General features: G+C 40.6%; 1 protein-coding gene across 1 annotated transcript in view; it reads right to left on the bottom strand.

Moving 5' to 3' along the window:
* The window catches only part of LOC105359018 (bromodomain adjacent to zinc finger domain protein 2B), a 108,477-nt gene extending 88,229 nt beyond the window's left edge, over positions 1-20,248 (bottom strand). Inside the window, exons 1-2 of the mRNA XM_011495496.1 lie at positions 19,802-20,248; positions 7,310-7,737 (exon numbers count right to left, since the gene is read on the bottom strand). The gene's annotated coding sequence lies outside the window, so the exon portion shown is untranslated. The remainder of the gene's footprint in view (positions 1-7,309; positions 7,738-19,801) is intronic.
* Positions 20,249-21,815: the final 1,567 nt, after the last annotated feature.

Below are 21,815 nucleotides of genomic sequence, written 5' to 3'. Positions count from 1 at the left end.
ATGTGATATTCGCCGAGACAGCGACTCTCTTTTGCGTTCGCATGCCCCTCGCAAATCTTTTTCATAAAGAGACGGGACCCCTTTATTCGCTGTTGCTGCTGCTGCCGGTGTTGTTGTCATTGTTGTTATTGTTGTTTTCGTTGCCGCTGCTGCTGTTGCCATCACCGCCGACGTCGCCTCTCCTCATCCGCCGCCCTCTACGCCGCTTCTCCCTACTGCATCCGAGCAGTCGCCGTGCGGCTCGCTGCTTTTTCTGTCTGCACGTTGGCCCGAAGATTACAGTTTTGTCTTTATTTTAACAGAACTGGCCCAGGGAGACGGGCTTTCTCGGAATGAATCGATCGGGCGACAGAAAATATTAAGAGCCGACTCACTGCTTTGTTTAGAAAATGTGTAACATTGTCTTTAGAAATGAACGGATCGCAAGAGCGCCGCCTCCGATCGCTATTCGATAATCGACACTTTGCTCCCCGGTGATAAATGTTTCGCAATTGCACCCGGCATTATTGAAGTCTCTGGAAGCGTGAGCTACTACGGCCCCAATTGGAAGAGGCCGTTGCGACGAGACAGCCAAGGAAGTAATCGAGGAGCGAGCGAACGCCGCTCGAGACGTAGTCAATTCTTTGTATTGGATACTCTCTCACTCTTCTCCTCCTCCTCCGTCTCCTTCGTCTTCTTATTTTCCTTCCTTTTCTTCATCATCATCATCATCATCATCATCATCATCATCATTATCTTCTTCTTCTTCTTCTTCATCTTCTTCATCTTCTACTTCTTCTTCATCTTCTTCATCTTCTTCATCTTCTTCATCTTTTTCTTCTTCTTCGCTATCATCTTCTTTTTCTTCTTCTTCTGTTTGCGTGCAGTTCGAAGAAGGAACGCGGCTCGGCTACGTACCAGAGGCGCGCTCCTATGATGCGTCACTCTTATTCGGGCTGCCAATATTTCGAGCGAGCCAACGACTGTCGGAGAAAAACTCGATTCGCGCCCTGCGAAACCAAAGCCGCCCTCAATTGGCCGAACATTCGACGCCTCTACGCCGAGGCGTCGTCCTATTTGCGTAAAATTAAAAAAGCACGGAGCGGAGAAGAAATAACGGACGCGGGGGAAAAGTCCCGCACCCCGAGCGCTCGCTTATATCGCGATGTGAAAGATGAGGCAAAATGATAAACGAGCCCTGGATTTGCGACTGTGAAATTGAAATGCATTACGCAGACATTCGCCCGCGAGCATGTACGGGCGCGTTATTGTTGTTACTATTATTATTATTGCGTATTCAAGTTTTTTGCTGCTCACTACTTTCATAATATTCGAACATTATGACCTTTGACGAAAAAGAAAAAACATCGCCACAGTTTGGAATTACATTCGAAAACGTCGATTAAATGCCTAAACACGAGTGTGCATATATATATGTATATATATATATATATAAATATCTACAAATTTAAGACAATACTATATGAATGAATCGTAGCTTTCTCATTAATCAAATAAACCATTAGAAACGTGTATTCTAAGATCGCACAAAAAACAAAAAACAAAAACAAAAAAGTTACGCTAAATTGCCGCACTTTTTCTTCTTCCCTATATCTAACTGTTTATTTTACATTAGTAGAATAAATGAAACATCGCTGGTAACGGTGTATAAACATTTTTTACATAAAACTTTATTCCATGCATGCACCACTGCGTCTGCGTCGAAACTTACACTGCACAATGGAAAATCACATTTAAACGACTTTTAGAATTCTCAACATCATGTTTTCTAGCTAATTCGATAATAATACTTTTGTGCCCCTACGTATGATGCTTTACACATGTATACATAATTTTATGCTATATATAACCGTATTATATATTATACTTTCAGTGTACGGTTTTTTTTTTTTTTTTGTACGTATGCAAATCTGAACTAACTGTGCTCGAACTCGGTTACGTACAAACTTTCGATTATATTCAGTATATTATAAAGTTTCGTATTAATAAATTTCAAATTAGTTTCATCCAGCATTTACATAGTTCGTCCACTCATTTGTATTAATTTATTGATGCTGATTCGTTTAACGCTTGAAATGTTCAATATCTAACTAAAACTGCTAACGATGTCGACAATCGACGACGCATCTTTACGAGTGCAATATGATATTAAAATATCTTTCCAAAGACAATAAAAGCTGGTCTTTTACGAGTTCAAAGGCTAAAGAAAGAAAATGCTCCTCCTCCTCCTCCCCCCCCTCTTTCTCTATGTGTGAGTGTGCGCATGTATGCTATAATTGATGCCAGAATTCTGAAAGAAATTGTGTTTTTAATTTAATTTTATTTTTTTTTTAAATTTAAAGTTTCACGCCTCGTGCCTCGACTAATGTAACATAATACTTTCTCAAGTACATCCCAATAAGCTTGATAACGACATACGGGTCTAGTAGTTATCGGACAGCAGTCTGCCTGCAAATGTAGGGAGTATAAGGAGCGGAGAGTAGGGATAATAAGTCGCGCTGGATAGCAGGTAGACGCGGTCAAGAGCGACGAGATGTATCAGGAGTACATCTCTCTCTCTCTCTCTCTCTCTCTCTCTCTCTCTCTTACCTCGTTGGACCACACAATTATTCAGGAAAAAAAAGCAAGAAAGAAAAGGATCATCCCATGACAGAGAATACAAACGCTGTTGTGGTTCTCATCCATAAAGGAATGACGCTCGCCCGTTGACTAAGCGTATGCCTAGTGCGCGACGTTGTTGCCGTTAGTTGGTGACATTCGACGATTTAGTCGACGATTCGTTAATTATTTTCAAAATTACTCGGAACAAGCGCACAACGGTGGCCTCTCCATTTACATACAGTGTCAACTTGTGACTCGAACGTTACGGCGAAATCATAAAGTCACAATTTTTAGTGGAGTGAGTGAGTGAGTGAGTGAGTGAGTGAGTGAGTGAGAGAGTGAGTGAGTGAGCGAGTGAGTGAGTGAGTAATGGAGTGGGGGAGGGGACTCTATCTCGTTGTGTAGACGAGGCTGTGTAGCGGATGAAAGAGAGCGATCGACTTCTCTAAAGCGTGTCGATTAATTTCACTCTCTTCAAAGAAGCACAGTCTTATTAAATGCCGCTCTATATTTATGAGATCAAATGCCGTAGTAATGGAGGCTACATCGTCTATAACACATCAATGAGCATCAACGATTAAAATAAATTTTAACCATCAGCAGAATCTAATACGTAGCTATCCGTTGAGGGAACGACCAAATTATTAAAGTATCATTAGACTATTGACAGTAGCAATGGCAAAACGCATTGACTGCCACAATAAATACACGTGAGAAAAGAGGCTGCGTAACAACACATATAGACCCTACCGTCGAGCATCAATATACTAATATCCAGCCCTCGTTGGTAAAATGTGCGGGAGCTCGTAGTCGTCTGGCGTCGATGGCCTCGAAAGGGGGTGGTGGTGGGGGATATGAATAGGGTAAGGAGGGGGAGGGGGGGTCGCGCGGAGGCTTATACAGCTGTAGCCGTTGCGTAGATACGTATCGCGCGAGCGAGTGCGGCCCATTATGTTCGCACGCATTTGCGTATGTGCATTGGGCCAATCGATTTGGGCGTCGGGGCTGCTCGATCGAGCGGAGGACAAAAGCTCGAGGGAGCTACGCCGATGGCTCGTGCCGGCTATTCGAGGCCGCTGACACATTATTATTTAAGTTGTCCCTGCCCGATGTCTCTCTGCGAGTGGCCGCGATCGCGGTCGACACCACCTTGGCGCTCATTTTCCTTTTACTTTTTTCCGTTTTCCAATTATCGAGGCAGAAATAAATCACCTTTCTCTTCACTAAGCGTCTCCTCTATCACGAATCGCCGCATTTTTATTTCATACAATGCTTTACGACCTCCCGATAAAATTTCCTCAGCCGCTCCGCTTCGTTGCCGTCCGAGCGACTAGTTCTCGCGATACGAGGTATATACGGAGCAGCGGCTTCAGGCATTCTTATCACCAACCGGGTGTCATCTCGCTATGGGTGTTTTTATAAATCACGCCGCATTCACAGCGATGCTTCAATCTCTCTCTCTCTCTCTCTCTCTCTCTCTCTCTCTCTTTTTGTTTTTAATATTCCACAATGTGCGGGCCCAATCGAAGTTTGACCATACTTGAGCGGCAATTAGTTTCTTTGTTTGCTTTTCTTTTCTTTTGTCTTTAGAAATACTTTATTTATTTATTTATTTATTTATTTTTAAAACTTTTTTCAATAACTCTGTACAACTTTTCTTTCGTCTTTCTACTCGCGTCCTGGTGCGCGATTAGGCCTACAATGATATTTGAATTAACCGCGTATTATATTCTCATTAAATAGTATTAAGCCTTAATTGCTTTACTTTCGACGAATATCCGATCGATAATGCGTGTCGTGTCGTAAACATACATTATTAATAAGCTAATTTAATCAATCGCAACGTATTTACCTACAAAGTTATATCGAATGCGTCTTGCTCGATCAAGGCAATTTCATAAAACAAAAAACACGACAAAGCGTGACGGCATACTTATTTTTACAGAGGAATTCCCGAACGGACACACAATCGATTCACGAGTAATCTCATTTTTCTCGTTATAACGTTTATTAGCAATGTTAATAATCGAACGACCGCATCCAACATTTATTACTATTTATCACTGAAAATTCAACTATTAAAAGCAACAAAATTCATTGAAATATGCGAGAACGTACGATACCTCGAGTCGGATGATTATTTTTATTTTTCAACGAGCAAATGAGCGCGTCGGCTACGAAATACACGCTTTAAAAATATGCCCTCCGCCCCTCCCCCATTCAAGCATCTCTATGCATTCTTTATAGGATGCTATGCCATATAATCGCGTGCGATCAAAATTCACGCGCATCAATAAAGCTCATCGTACGGAGCCAACGTCGGTCCTTATTATTTTTGGCCGAGATAAGACGATACACAGTAAGAGTACAAAAAAAAAAATAATAATAATAATATTAATAATAATAATAATAATAATAATAATAATAATAAATGACAGCTCTCGCATAAACATGCCGCTCTGTATTAAGCGAAACCGACCAGCGAGCCGAGCAAATATAGATGAACTATTCGATGAATGTTTATCGGAGTTTCCCTCGCAGTTTGAAGTTGGGCCAGCGATGGAAAAGGAGCGCGGCGAGCATAGCGATGGGCGCGAGTTCGGCGTGCGAAACGATTTTGCGGGAGCCAAACCGAGCGGCGCATTCCAAGCCGCGGGCTGATGCAGGTCTCCCTATAGTCCCAACAACTGCCCAGGTTGTAAGAGCGACGGCTGTCGGCCTCAGTCTGGATACACGGCCGAGTGACGGCAATTTGCCTGCTTAGCTCACTCCTACGCCTTTGCGCGGCGCTTCCACTTTCTTCCCGCCTCGCGACGACACCACATTCTTCGGCCGCCGCCACGTTTTCCAGACGATCCGTTTTCTTTTTGCCGATGGACTATTGATGGGCCTCAGCGCGAGTGGCTTGAAAATTCAACCGTTACTCAGTCCAAATTGCCACGTACGTACGTACGTGCGCCATACCAAGCAAAAAGACCAAACTAAACTAGATCCCCCCCCTACTCCTACTCCTCCTCCTCCTCCTCCTCCCCGCCATCGCCGCCAACAGCACCACCCTCTCCTCGTCCACCATCGCACCGTCCTCTACCTCCTTCCGCCCCCCCCCTCTCTCTCTCTCTCTCTCTCTATGCCTCTGTCTCTCCCCTCTTTATCAACTCACGTTTCTGTGCCACTTTTTGTTTGCTGCAAAATCTTGAATGTCGCCGCTCGACGGGTCAGGCATCTCCGAGAGCACAGGCGAGCAAAGGATCGCCGATATATGCCCGTTTATAAAGGCGCGCTCGCCTCTATTATTCCGAAATTAGTGCTTCCCGTAAGAAATGCTACGTGGTATGTGCGGTGTGTGTAAATAGCGCGTGGTTAATTTATTAAATTGAAAAACACGTGCATGCCGAGTAGCGTCGTGCAACAATATATTGAATTACAGGTATGGCAATGATGTTATTGTTAAAGCACTCGGACCGAGGCATGTGATTACGTTGACAATAGATTGCGCGAGCACGGATTCGCCTGCACCCCCGCAAGATAAGCGTAACGAAGTCTGATACGCGCGGAACCGGAGGATCTCCGCTTGGCGCGTTCTTTTTCCACTGAACGCGGAGAAAGAAGGATCCGAGTGGAGCGTAGCGTGGCGCGGCTATATCTCTCTCTCTCTCTCTCTCTCTCTCTCTCGATCTATATATCTATCTATCTCTATCTATCTATCTCTCTCTCCCTCAGTCTTCTGCGTTGCTCTTGTCCGAGTATTGAACGAACGAGCGAGCGAAGCAGGAGAAGCCATCGGGCTGCGGAGAGACAGAGACAAGGATACAGAGCGGCGCAGAGGCAGAGAGAGAGAGAGAGAGAGAGAGAGAGAGAGAGAGAGAGAAAACGGCTCGCACTCGCAGCAGCCCACCCGCCAGCGCTAAAGTTCTCTCTGAAATGCGACGGTAAGAGCGCCTCCCTCTCCCCGCCAGTCACGACGGCGGACCAGAGCAGAGAATTCTCCCCGCGCAGTCCAATCGCGCCGAGCCGCACATATTGCGAGGAAGAGGGCGGAGGGCCAAGGGCTGTGGAAGGGGGACACAAGGGGGAGGGGAGGAGGGGGTAGAGAGAGAGAGAGAGAGAGAGAGAGAGAGAGAGAGTATAGCAAGAGCGATGGTGCTGGTGCTAGTGCAGGGGTCAGGGGGAGAGGGGCACTTGATCGAACGCTCTTTCCTTCTGTCGTTCCTTTTTTACGCCGAGAAATGGCCGAACGAGCCGATCTGACCGGACTCGCTTTTCCCTCCACGGTCCCTTGATTGTGCTTGTAAAAGGAGCAATCGAGGAATCGATGACGCATTCTCCTAACTAATGCATTATCTCTCAGACTGACGGATGAGCGCCGGAAACGTATTGACGATCCGAATTTTCGACATTCCGTGATCGAGTTTCATCAGCTAATTTTTATTTAATCGGAGAATTGCTGTGGAATGTCGTCGCTCTTTCTACACTTTGGCCCTCGCGCCTTAAATTACGCTCTCCTCAATGTTTACATTAACTTATTTCGACTGCCAACGACGTAATATATAGTGGGGGCGGGAAGGAGTGCATTGTACTTTGCACCGTATAGAGCGCATTAAGTTTAGTTAAACTAAAATTATGCATTTACTTGCCAAGGACATCATCTGACGAAGGCTCGACAATTAAAAATGATAGGATCATTCAATGATAATGTGTCGAAGCTTACCTGGACGGGATTGCGCCTGTCCGATTCCTCCTAGGTCCGCCTCAGCTTCAATGTATCACTCTCACTCACTCTCAGTAGCTCGTTTGCCTTGAAAAACCATCCCTTATTACGATTAGATATTTTTTTCGCACGCACCAGCACCAGCACCACACAAACCGACAGCTTTCGTCACTCGATAACGCTAGAGGAGAAGACCTACCAAACAGTCTCGGCGTATTCCCGCGTTTCAATATCTCCAGCTCCAGTATACTCTCGCTTTACTTTATTTTTCCCTTATCTGTGATTCTCCGGTACGTTCCGACCTCTTCGTCAACAGCCCAATCGATTATCCGGATATCATTTATTTTGGCATCTGCACTGTCCTTCACTCCGGCTATTGGACTGTCTTTTGTCTTTTCTTCTTGCACCATAGGTCGCACTTCCTCTACCTAGATAATGGCAAAGCAGAATGACCAACTTAGTATTCAGATTAGCTTTGTGGCTCAACTGTAGAGGGAGAGGGGCATAGGACAGTCAGAGTTAAGGGAAAAAAAAATAAAAAGGGAATGAGAGAGAGAGAGAGAGAGAGAGAGAGAGAAAGAGCGAGAGAGCGAGACGCATCACGATCCGGCTGTTTTCGGAACGCGACCATTTACGTGCTGAAAATTTTTAAATTCTTCCGAAACGGAGATCGCGAGTCAACGACACCGGGAGCTACTACGCGACGCCTCCTCGCTCCTAAATGACGCGTGTATATGTGTAAATTTCCGATATTAGCTTTGCGCCCCTTAAATCGATGCGATGCGCCCGAACGAGGAGAGAAAACGTCCCCTCGTGCAACAACTATTCAGTCACTAGATGTTCCCAAACGTAATGCGCAAAGAGGTTAGCCAAGTTTAGAGCCGCTCAATTCTCTGTCTCTCTCTCTCTCTCTCTCTCTCTCTCTCTCTTTCTCACTTCGCAATCGGCTTCTCCTTTGTTCAGCTGTTAACGGCCGATTTGACGATCGATGCCTATGATTATTTCGAGATTCACGAGGCAGAAAATGTTTGTTCAATCATGCTCACATAGAAGTAACATAGATGTACGAGGTTAGAAAATATAGACAAATTTATTGAGTGAACGAACGAGCTCAAAAAGCATTTTCTTTATCATTCCGAACTACGCAGAAAAAATATACGAGTCAACGTAAAGCTAGTGTATTGATGATAATACGTCTCGTTCTTTGAGCATAATACAAAGAAAAGCGACTTAATTCGGTTTAAATGAATCGGATAATGCAATTAAATCTATTACAAAAGAATACTTTGTGTTTCTGAATGTTAAGTAACGCAGAAACATAATTAAAATGGTTGTGAAAATGCACAAATTACACTATAAATATGAAAAAGTCCAAAATTTAATTTGGATCTCCACTTACTTTCTCTTGTCTTTCATCTTTATTAGATAATCTCGAATTTGCTCATTTTTTATTAGATAATCTATGAATGATAATTAACATAATTTATTATGAAAGGGAATTCTTGACAATGAAAAATTACAACAAAAAAAAAAAAAAAAAAAAAAAAAAAGATTTTGCCGCGTCCATATCGTTAAATGGCCTAATTTAATAATCTCATTATAGCACAATTGTCATTTCGTGAAAAATTGCAAGGCAGCTTCTAGCTTACAAATGAAAATAATATTTTAAATCATTGTTTACTGATAAAACGGTAAAATTGAAAAGCTATATGGAATCAACTATCACGCAAATTATATGTAATAAATCATAATGAAATTTGCCATTTGTATTTTGAACGCTCTAAATAATTCTGGAAAATGTCATTAAGAGTTCTTAATTAAAATCCAAGGGTTCCTATCTGAAACATTATTAAACGTAATCTAACACACTTTGAATGACTTTATGTTCACTAATTCCTAGTGAACCTGTTTAAAATATCATTATGATAAAAATGTTCAAAAATAAAGAATATTTTAAGCATTTCTTAGGATAAGTTTCGGATTGTTCAACTCGTACCTATAAATAAATTAATATCTCTCATTAAATTTGGAAGTAAATCATTTTGTATATAAATTATTTGTTACATATACAACATATAATATTGTAAAACAACTATTTCTTCCTCTAAATATGTATTACAAAATTGTCAATATTAATTATTGACTATATTTCTCATTATATAGCAGATGTTTTAGCTCTTTGGTTTCTTCGTAGTAATACATATTGGAATATGTGTATGCAACGGCTTGAGGCGCATTTTTCTCATGGCGCACTTTACTACCACCAATATGCTACAAAAGATAAATTATAAAAAGCGGCAGTTTAACTTATCTTTAAATAAGCAATTATTACATTTAAAATACACCGGCAACAAAACGCGTCTTTTTGAAAATTTCTTTTAATAAAATTACTTTTTCAAGCATAAAAATACCGTTAACTTAATTATATACTCTTTAAGGACGTATAATTCTTTAAAATTAAAAGGAGACGTAACAGTTATTAGGTAAATTTACAACAGGGTAAAAAACTCTAAACTTGTCGGGGGGGGGGGAGAGATTTTAAAAGACAAAATATATATCATAAATATCTTTATAATTTAATGAAAAAGAAGATACGAAAATATTTGAATATGCATATATAGATTATAGCTGGAACGAATTAAAAAAGATCAATCGGTTTTCAATTTAAAATCTAGATCAAACTTAATCAAATATATTAATCGTATTCAGTAAAAATATGCTCTTTGTCAATTTTATTATCAATCTTTGTATCAATGTTTAAATATGAATGATTATATGATTTATACGGTAGAGTAATAATCAAATTCAAATTCAAAAGATAATTAATAATGAAAGTTTTTTTTTATACCTAACATAATGAAGGAACTGTAAGAATTTTAACAAGCAATTTTTATCGCTAACAGTTTATGCTTTAGAATTTAGACATTTTTTCAATTATATGTAAAATAATTTTAATAGATGAAGAAGTATTCTAGAATATAATCTGAAAAGACTTTATTAATCTTTGACGAAAATGGCTAGAAAATATTTATTGGCTTATTAATAACGTAAAGCAAAAAGTAACAGGAATCAATGGTACAAAATCAAATGTAATACAATAATAATCTAAGTCATTTTTCTTATTTGTTAAAAAATTTTTCTCTATTAGCGACAATCAATTAGATTAATAGAAATAGGAAAGTGAAAGTATGCGTACATGTTATCGATATTGTTTGTATAGATTTTTCCATAAATAAGGATAATGGAAATTTTAATTATAATTTTTAATATAATTTTACTGATGATTGACTTCGGCTACTTTTTTTTCTTCTTTTTTTGTTTTTTTGTTTTTAATTAATTCCATAAGGAATCTAATGTATATATCTCTATATAATGTATCTATGTATATAGAGTATAAAGTCGCGTAAGTTAAGTGAACCGCTACTATCAATTTACATTTTTTTTTATTGTGTATAAAAAATGATACTTAAATAAAAATATGTCCACATTTATTATAAGATTATATACAATTTTTCTTACTTTATGTTCATTTTATTATATAAAATGACTGGTTATGACTATAATATGAGATCACGTAAAGATTTACAAAAACATTTGATCTAATTACAGGTTTTTTTTTTTTTTTTTTTTTTTTTTTTTTTTTTTAAACTGTATTCATCAAAATAAAAGACCATATCATTATAATTAATTAAAAATATATTTAAATCTATTTGAGATTATAAGATTTATACCATAAATCATCATCCACGGTTATCTGAATTAACAAATTAAGTCGAATAATCATGCATTACTTAATACGTTTCAATATATAATTGCTTACCAGGAGAGCTTATTAATATAATCATGCCGTGTTATTGATAAAATCGTAACTTTGGTAGTCTATTTTCAAACAAGAATTAATTTAATTGATAATCGTCAATAAACGACGCATGCATAATGAAATTACGACAAAGTACATCAATAATTTTTTAATTAATGCTGTTTGTAGATAATCTAAGAATTAAAAAAAAATACATGAAGATGTATTCATTCGTGTAACTTTTCATTTATTATCATTATTATTATTTTATTTTTATTATTCTTTAATAGAAATCTCGATTAATTTTATTATTATTAATTTATTGTCATTAGTTTTTCTATTATTTTTCAAGCTGCATAATTTTCTCATTAAACGTCCTTAGTAAGTCACTTGTTGCTTCGCAATAAATGCCGTAAAGGTAATCAAAATTAATACTTTCCTAATATCCCACAATTTATCTGAAATTTGTCACATTAAAAGTCTATTTATAATATCAATAAATTATAGTTCCACGCGCCAATCCACTTTATTTTTGTAATAATTTCGCGGTCAAGCGCTATAAAAGAATTCAAAAGCAAATTTCACAATGTAACTGAAATCATTTCGGTTCAAAGAAAAATTCAGTTTTTGTCGTGCGCAAGTTCAGTGGACGCGCCATCGGTGAGAAGGATGTCCTAAATCAAAGTCAACACTGGTCGAACAAGGGAAAAAGAATGAAGGAGTGAGTGAGTGAGTGAGTGAATGAGTGAGTGAGTGAGTGAGTGAGCGAGGGAGAGGGAGAGGGAGTGAGCGAGAAAGAGAGAGAGAGAGAGAGAGAGAGAGAGAGAGAGAGGAGAAAGATCGAGAAAGGAGAGCGGCAAGAACTCTAGCCGTGGCATGACTGTACATTCGGTACTGGAACGCACGAAAGTCGTTTCAACTGGCAAAGAGAGAACAGTTCGCTCTCACGATCTTGCGCACGACACGCACAACTTAGCTAGCAAGAAAGTGTCTCTCTTTCAGATGAGCGATGGTAAACAGAGAGGGAGATAATGCAGCTCCCTGGGTACTAGTCCTCGCTCTATCTCGCTAGCCCTTAAAATTCACGCCAATTGGCTGCTTCGTATCGAGCAACGATCCGCTAAGATATTGCGAGAATTCTCGGCTAAGCCTCCTTATTAGTATTTTCACTCCAAAATACAAAGTCAAACGAACGTATTATCTTTGACGATATTTTTATTACCAATTAGTTGGCACGTAATGATGCTAACGAAAGTATATTAAAGTTCTCCACGTATATTAGTGCACGTACAATTAATACACGCACATATAACGTGTGTAAGACGTAATTTTACAATGAACTTAAACATTGAAATGAACTGGAAAGAAGAGTCGCATGCAAATGAAAAACAACACAAAGGCTAATAAATAAATTGATCGAATTTGAATTCAGTGCCAATAAAACTCGACGAATGCGTATTATGACAAAACTGTTTTTTTCTTAACTTTTTTTCTTTTATTGTGTATGTTTTGCACAAAAAGTGCTTTTATAGTTCAGTCCAATATAAACTTCAAGCACGAAAAAGTGAAATTTTTAATATAATTAAAAAACAATATTTTGTTACATTCCAACGACGAAAAATACAAATTAATTAATTTTCTGACACTATGTCGAAGTATTAACCATCGATGCTAGAGAAAATCGGAGACACGTCTAATTTTTACGAGGCATCGATTATTTTTCATATAAACAGTGTAAACTTGATTAGATAAAGATAGAAGTATACGTCACACTCTGAAAGACAAATTATTCACCGGCTAAGAATGTGATCGTTGCTGTCGTGACCAAGAAAAAAAAACAATTCCCTCTCGCGGCATTACCCTTTTTCATTATTCGTTTCGCATTTATCTTCTCAAAAAAATTAAAATCAAATTCTATGTATAATATTCGTACTATTGTGCACTGATTAATAAGAAAGAAAATTCATATGTATAACGGGTTGGTCGTATTGCATGCATTGCATTTTGTCAGTAGTAAACCGTTGTTAATTTATAAATGAGAAACGCTTGATCATAATATTACGTTCAATTTGACTTCGTCGTATTATAATGTAATTACGTAATCGTTTATGAGCATTTTACATTAAAGACAAAAGTATTCGTCTAGTTTTTAATTAAAAATATCGACTTTTTGATATTAAATATTCAAATTCTCTTTTAAAGAGTAAATTCATTATTAATCGAATATATTACTCAAACATTTACGAATATCTTAATGCTACATACTATAAATTTGATCAAATATATGGGAAATCACTAAATCACTAAATTAAAATTCACTTAGTCGTCGTGAGTAAACTTACAATTATTTCTCATAAGATAAAGGTTCTACGAGGTAAAGAATATTTATATATGCATAAATATATATATATATATATATATATATATATATATATGTATACTTGTTTTGATGCCATGTTACGATTGTAATGTGTTGTAGAGTTTCATATTTCTATTATAATGTAAACATGCGTACTCTTTCGCGTATGTGGAATGGTTTTGAAGTTTCGAAGGTAACAACAAAAAAAAAAAAAAAAAAAAAAAAAAATCACGCTTTACACTGTTTCAAGAATAAACACTTTCGTATATTTGAAGTATGAATTAATGTGTGTCGAGCTACATGAATATGAATAACTAAAACAAGTGTAATAAGGGGCAGAACCTTCCTTTGTAAAAATAGGTTTTTCATTACCTTCCAGCAATGTAAATTTAAATGTTTTCAGTGTGACATTATCTACGAGTAACGAGGCGATCGTACCTCGTCCCAATTCTGTCACTATAATAATTTCATTTATACATGGAACATGTTCTTGCTATTAGCGCACAACAATATTATTTTGAGATGGTATCAAAAAGTTTAGTTATCAATAATTGCGAATGATTAATGTACATAAAGTGATACGATACATTGATTTCTAATGCTATAAATAATCAAAAATATGTTTGAAAAACTTTGATTTTTGAAAAAATACGACGATACATCCAATTGTTTCTCGAAATTATAAGAAAAAGAATGTATAAATCGAACAAGTACAATCGATGTCCACAAGCATTTTCGAAGAAAATTGGTGGAATGTATTTAATTGGCTGCAGTAATGTAAGATAAGTATCATTAAAAAGAAATGCAATAAAAAGGAAAGAATTTTAATTTTCAAATACTGTATAACATTTTTTTAAATCAATCATCTGTCGTAGATTTTGAATTCTATTAACCGAGTTAATACATACATATTTTTCAATACAATTTCCTTCTATTTATATCACTTTTATGAGAATATATAATTTCATGTTTAGTCACGTTAACACATTTATTTCAAATTTGCCATTAAGTTTTAAACACGATTATCACATTAAAATTTCTCCAAGTCTAAGTCACTTTTATTTTCTAAATTTTATCGTTAATGCTGCTTATTTAACAAATAAATGTTTCAATTTGTCAAGCACAACACTTGCTCGATATAAAAAAATATAATATAAATATTCTCTATCGAATGTTTTTTATACAGAACGGAGGAAGAATGAAGAATTGACGAAGTGCGAGTGCAGCCGAGTGAGAAATATAACTATTAATTAATTAACTGAAAGTTCGAGGGATCGTAAATGTTACTTATTAGTTTTGTGCCATTGCACCGTAATAACTCAATAGCCCAACAAAAAAAGCTCATTCCAATTTCGTATATAAAACAAGTCGCTATACGTTCTTCGAGATATGCTAAATAAGAATGACGTATGAGAAATTCGACCGTATCTTCGACATTGAAGAAACAAGGAAATAAGCGCTTGAATGTAAGTCACAAAGTGTTCGCGAGGCACCTTAAACACATTACAAAGTTCCCTAACATAATCGGACAACTCCGGCACAACTAAATCTCCTCGAATCAGTTTGTAACGTCGCGGTAATGTTTTTTTCTTCTTTTTTTTCTTCTTCTTACTAGTACTGCAGATGGAAGGTTGACGTTTACTTGGCCCGTAGTAGTCTTGGAAAACGAGAAGATAAAAATAGCGAGTTTGTTCGCACAGAGGCGTTGCTAAAAGACATAGCAACTTACCAGTGTCAAGTACGAGAAGGTTCTCGATTAACATTTTTTTACGTCTGTATATAATTTCAGATTTTCATGAATGAATAATGACTTTGGGAAGAAAAATTTGACTTATTTCTAAACTTGATTTTCGTCTAACAACTTAATCTTTTACTTCAAATTCTGAAAGTTTTGGCGCAGTTATGCTGGCATTAATTCCGAGGTCAATAATTACTTGAGGAAGGAAAAGTTAATTTGCCCTAATTTCTCTCTCTCTCTCTCTCTCTCTCTCTCTCTCTCCTTTTTTTCTTTTCTTTTTTTCCTTTCTTTCATTTTTTTTGGTAAAAAAACTGGATATTATTACAACGGCTATGGATTTATTTGAGAACTCACCTTTTCATCTGTCAAAGTGTATGTAATTTTTGTGAAATAAATGCTTTTATAGCATAATAAAACGATATATTTCGTGTAAATGCACGGTAAACGAAGACTGATTTTTCTAATTAAATTTCAAAAGAATTTATAGAACGAACGACTGAATGGAAGCATGTAAATTAAATATGCAACACTTGACGTGGGAAGGAGGTAGGGAGGAATAGAGAGATAATTTGATTAAAATAAAAAAAAAACACTTTAAGGTTAGGAAGTGTATTCATAAATTGAAAGTTTCCATTTAATTAATAACTATGTAGGAACCTTAATACTGCAACGAACTATATAATTGATGAATATCGCTGTTTCTATTATTCATATACTTTACTTGTATTTCTCGTTAACTACGACAATTTTGTTTTTCAAATTGTTCACAAAAAAAAATATTGATAATTGAATTGTGCACTACAATATTATACGACTTGTTCTGTACGATTACATTTCTGCATATTATATTGTGAAATTATTTTAGTTAATACGAACCATATTAGCGAATGGTTGTTTTTTTTTTTTTTTTTTTTTTTTTTTTTTTTTTTTTATTGTACTGTAAATCCAGGTTGGCCTCGTTCTTCGAATAATCTTTTCCACTGAATTTGACTGATCTGGATTTTACAATTGCGATCGATGCAGCTTTACTGAACAATTTAAAAAATTCCCCACGATGAGATGACGCGTTCTAATTTGTGTAAATAATTTTAGTCGACTCGACGAGTCGACATAATCCATAAACGAAAGATTCACACGCGAATAAAGTGCCGACACTTTTCTACCAGGAGATCCACTTAAACGAGTCGCAGTGCTGATTTCTCAATGGTTGCGGAGGGGTGCGACTTGAGGAAAAAACTTGCTTGCTTTCCCATGATAAAAAAGGGCCTCTGAATTTTGCGAGCAATAATGAATCGAAACATATTATTGGCTGTTATGAGAAGTGTCGATAAGCACAAGACGACACTATCGTAATTAGCCATTTAACATTCGGCAAAACTTTAGACGATGGGGCAATGTAATTCGCGGCTCATTAATATTCCGATCGCCAGGATATGTTCAGGTATGCATTTGGCCTGGTAAATAGATTAATAAAGTAGAGTAAGGTAAGCGGCGCACATCGTATCCGCCGCCCTGTCACTTTTCATTAACCCTTTTAACGACGCCGGTGTAGTTTTATCTTTGCCTCGCCTTATCTGTCTTCCTCGACGATTCCTTGCCCTCGTCGTAGGAAACGTCTATCGAAAAGTTTCCTCTCTTTCTCTATCGTTCCCCCACCCCTTGGCCCCTATCGTGACGCCCCACCCTCCCGCGCTCGTTTTTTCTCTTTCTCAGCTCTTTCTGGCTTGCGTGAGCTCTCGGGCGGCTCTCTTTTTGCCGATGAAATGGCTTCAAGGCTTTGTCAGGACGGAGTGAGAGAGAGAGAGAGAGAGAGAGAGAGAGAGAGAGAGCGCGTGTGTGCGAGTGAGTGAAAGAGAGGGAGAGAGCGAGAAAAAACGGATCGATGCCGCCAACCGTCCTTGCTCGGTACGGGGGACGAATCGGTTTTTGGCTACTCCTCGCCCCGTTGAGACAGAGAGGGAATCGGTGGCGGGTTGGGAGGGGAAAGGCTTTTAGCCATCTCACTCGCTCGCACTATATGTATATTCTCTCTCTCTCTCTCTCTCTCTCTCTCTCTCTCTCTATCTATCTCTCTATCACTCTATCTCTATCTCTCTATCACTCTATCTCTTTCTACCTCGCTCGCTCCGAGCTCTAGTCTCTCGCCTCGACTCGCACAAGCCTTGTCCGCAAATCTAGAAGAATAGAAACCACTTTCCGCGCTCCCAGCGTTTATACAATTCGCCGAAAGTTTCCTCTTTTCTTGTTACACGTAAATGATACGCCCTTCTGCTTTGTCTTGCCTATCCTGTGCTCGACATCTACTGTGCCATCTTGGCGCATCGATGCGCTGCCGGATGCATTTCGGCGCGAATGGTGTCTCCTAAGGACGTAAGTTGCCGGCATTTGCCAACCTTCTTCATGAATTATTCTCCTTCGAGATCAATTTTCATGAAATTGGCGAGCAGCCAGCGAGCAAGTTTATCAACCATTTCCTAGCTAATCAATTTTCTTAACTCACGAACGCGACTTAGCTTTCGCATCGACTTATTTGACCAACTTACATTTTAAAGAGATTATAGTGCGATTCCCGACTAATTATAAAACAAGCGAGCTTATATAATCTTAATAGTCAATTTGTATAAACGGCTATGACGTCGCGTCGAGCTTCCGACGAATGGGACTCGGCGATAAACAAAGCCTCATAATAGTGGGCCGAACAACAAAAGGAAATCAATGTTTGCCTTTTAATTGTGAGATCAGTGCGAACGTACGAGTCTCATGGCACAATGCACGCGAGTGAAAGTATGAAAAATTGTTTGGCATTACGTGCGCAGCGCTTTCTTTAATCGACGACTTATGAATCATAATTCTCAAATGATTTTAGCGCTCACGACATTTGCCTACAAGACGAATTATTTTGCTCTTCCTCTTCCAAGGTTCCACTCTACATTATCGGACTTTAACTCAATCATTATAACTTAAACAATGTGCCGGTAATAATATAATAGAACGACCGACCGATAAGAGGACAATTCCAAAGCGATATTAGGGAAATAATTATCGAGTAGGGGCAAGGGACTTTAATAAACACGAGACTCTACAGATGCGATTACAAGCGATTCGCTAAATAATCCGTCCAACAAACGCTACTTTCTTCAACCAAACATGCGCGACAAACTATATTAGGACATATATGCGCGCACATTGCAGTGTCGCGATATTTTCTCAATTTAAGCGCATCGTCGTCGGCTTCGAGCTTCGCCCGAAGGTTATTTTAATCTCGGGCAGCAGATTGAGCATTCCTCGTTAAAATCCGCTCGGATAACGAGCCTTGCATTATAAAACATACTTTTAGCGTTATGAGACCCAACCCAAGCCCCTCGGAATTTGGGAGTCTAAGCGAGGGGACGACATCCGAGGCCGACGGAGATCCACCAGTCCTCGCGCGTACTAGCGCCCACTGTCTCTTCCAATAAATGATCGATGCGTCGAAATGTTAAATAATTCATCCAATTGGATAGATGGCAATGGTATAATTATGCAGGCGAGTGCTTCGCAATTAGCCGGCAGAGTAGCGGTGCGTAGATGGTCATTTATCATCGGAGGTGTCGTCTGTCGCGGGTCAGTCTCGAATGGTATCCGCGGGTAAGCGACGTATCCAGTGGTGAGTGTGGAACCATCGGTGTCCCCCCCCCCCTCCCCGTTGCTCGCGGGCCTGCGTTTTCCCGGAAGCGCCGAGGCAAAGATCGCGCGACTTGTTTTCCTCCGTGAGCACGCACTCGAGGGACCCTCGACGATTCTAGTGTCTGTGCGTGCCTGCGTGTAAGTTGGTGTTTCTATGCGTATGACTGCAATGCGCGAAAAGCCGCAAGCCATCGTAATAGCAATGTCACCAGCAGCAGCAGCAGCAGCAGCAGCAGCTGTGCGGCTATTCCGGACGGCGGACGTTAATAGCGTCTCCTCCTCGGAGCGTCGCCACCCTGCGCCCAAAATACGAGCGGGTCCTTCCCCTCCCCCGGACCCCCGTCCACAGAGGCCAGTCGTTGGTGAGTGCACGATCCTGCGGCCGCTATTTTGGTATGCCGACAGTGTGTACTAGCCGCGGGCTACCGGTCACCTCCTAGGATCGGTCCTTCGATCATCCGTCTTTCTCATCCCGTGGAAACAGCGTTGCGAAAAAAACTCGTACGCTCCTTCGTTCCGTCCCCGTCGCACTCGCTTCACCGAGTTATTGACGCTGTCGAACGTCTCGCTAACCTAACTCTCGATGCTATTACTGCGCTGTGAGCGCCTTCGTTTTTCCCGTTATGTAGGTAGGTAGGTGCGAGCAGCCAAGAGAAAGAAAGCGAGAGAGTGAGAGAACGACAGAGAGAGAGAGACAGAGAGAGAGAGAGAGCGAGTACGAGAGTCCGAGCGACGGAGGGAGTTAGAGAGGGGTAGAGGAGAAGTAAGATGAACGAGAGCGGGAGGGAGGGAATGGAGGGAAAAAAAGGAGGGGAGGGAAAAAAAGGGAGAGAGAGAGAGAGAGAGAGAGAGAGAGAGAGAGAGAGAGAGAGAGAGAGAGAGAGAGCGTGAGAGGTAAAATAATGCTCGTCGGAATGGCCGTCTTATTACCTCGGTGAGCTTCAGCACCTCAGATTTCCTGGGAAAGCGGCAGGGCACATCGGCGCTTCCTCTTCCGCCTCCCGCGCAAGAACCGCCTCTGGCTTTTCTCCCCACGGGTTGCCGCTCACGCACAGGGACTGCAGGCGACACTGTAGTTGGCGGACCTAGGGGCGGCGTTCAGGGGTTGTTCAACAACAAAAAAGCACGCACTGGCAACACTTGGCTGCATCGGCCGTCGGAGGACCCACGGTGACTGTCTTCGTCCTCTTAATTCTCTCAGCAGCGGTGGTTTTTCTACGTATCCCGACTAATTACGCGGGCTCGCGCGGTTCAAACTCCCTCGCGCTCCTTCGAGGACACACTGACGACGACGCGGCTGGCCTCTGCTTGAAAACGGACTCGAGGACGTTCGCCTAGCCAGTGAGGGGCAGTCGGCTAGAGTGAGAAAGCGCGAGACTAAAGGATAGATATAGAGAAAGAGAAGGATATATTTACCTATACACGCACGTATGTACGCATGTGTACATGCGTTAGTGTATAAGCACACATATGCACGTATATGTGCGTGTATGTGCATATATATATATATATATAGAGATAGAGAGAGAGATAGAGATAGAGAGAGAGAGAGAGAGAGAGAGAGAGAGAGAGAGAGAGAAAGGGAGAGAGAGAAAGAGAGACGGGCAAATGGATAAATGGACAGAGGTGAGTGGGTGAAGAGAGAAAGAGAGAGAGAGGGAGAGAATGAAATAGCGGTCGTGAGCGCGTGTGCGAGTTAGACAGAGAGACGGACAGACAGGCAGACAGACAGATAGACAAACAGACAGACAGACAGACAGACAAACAGGTAGATTGAGAAACGAAGAAAAAAGAGATAGACAGGGAGTGAGAGAGGCCCTACAGAAACGATCTCGAACTCACTGCGATGCACACACACGCGCGTCTATGGCTCGCGCTCGCCCGCAGGGGAATGAACCGGTGGCGCCCTCGAGAGCTGCGCAGCCGCTGAGGAACATAGAGGGCGACGTCGTCGTCGGAGCCGCCGTCGCCGTTGCGCCTACTAACTTTTTTTATGTCGCACGCACACGCCGTTTCAACTTGTAAGCGGCGGGGGTTGGGCATTTTTTCCTCCTCGTGTAACCCTCCATTCGGTTGCCCCCCTGCCCACCTCCCCATATCGCGGCCTTACTCCCCCATCCCACCAAAATCCTAACATAACTCCGCTCCTCTCGCTCACCGCCCCCGTTCAATCAACCAACCCCGCCATCGTCACCGCTACATCCCCCGTGCGCGAGATGCTGTGAAGGCGCGAGCGACTCTCGGAGCCAATCGCGCCCGAATATATTACTCGGTTGTGCTCGCGTGCGCGTGCTACGCGCTACCACCGCTTTTTTATCTGAAAATTAATCGACGCTTTTGACGCCGATCGACCGCGTCCAAATGCTATCGGGCCACCGCCTCCCGATCCTTTTCTTGCGCTACGGTACATCCAGGTGCGTTCGGGATACGGGGGATCCAATTCGGGGCTGCCTCCTCGCGAGCTCCACGTCACCTCTCCGACTCCAACCCTCTTCGTTCCCATGCATATTTCCGGCTTCGCGTGCTCGAGTCGCTCACCGCGTCCCTCCTCTTTGGGAACCTCGAATTGTGAACTAATGAGTCGCGGCCGCCTTGGCGCGTGCTTTTGTGGCCCTTCGGGACCTTTTGGCCAGGGACGCGCTCCGTTGGCTTTTCCATAAGTGCCGAGCTGATGGAAGAGGCCGCTTCTTTTGCGAAATTAAACATTAGCTTTAGTAGCGATTTAATCGGGACCGTAGGCGGCGTGTTTGACGATGCCGGGACTTGGGACGACCCAGGCGGCAGATATTTACCTCTCTAGCTTTGGAGTTTAATGGGAATGTGCTTTCACTGTAAGCGGACAGGAATTTCACGCACCTTTGCATCGGTCGTTGTTTTATTTCTTCGATCGTTATCACTGAAAATGGCGCGATGGCGAATACCGTAATGCGGAGTCCTTATTATA

Source organism: Ceratosolen solmsi, unplaced genomic scaffold (genome assembly GCF_000503995.2).
Source record: "Ceratosolen solmsi marchali unplaced genomic scaffold, CerSol_1.0 scaffold10, whole genome shotgun sequence".
Taxonomy (NCBI): domain Eukaryota; kingdom Metazoa; phylum Arthropoda; class Insecta; order Hymenoptera; family Agaonidae; genus Ceratosolen; species Ceratosolen solmsi.
This window is presented reverse-complemented; position numbering and strand designations above follow the sequence as displayed.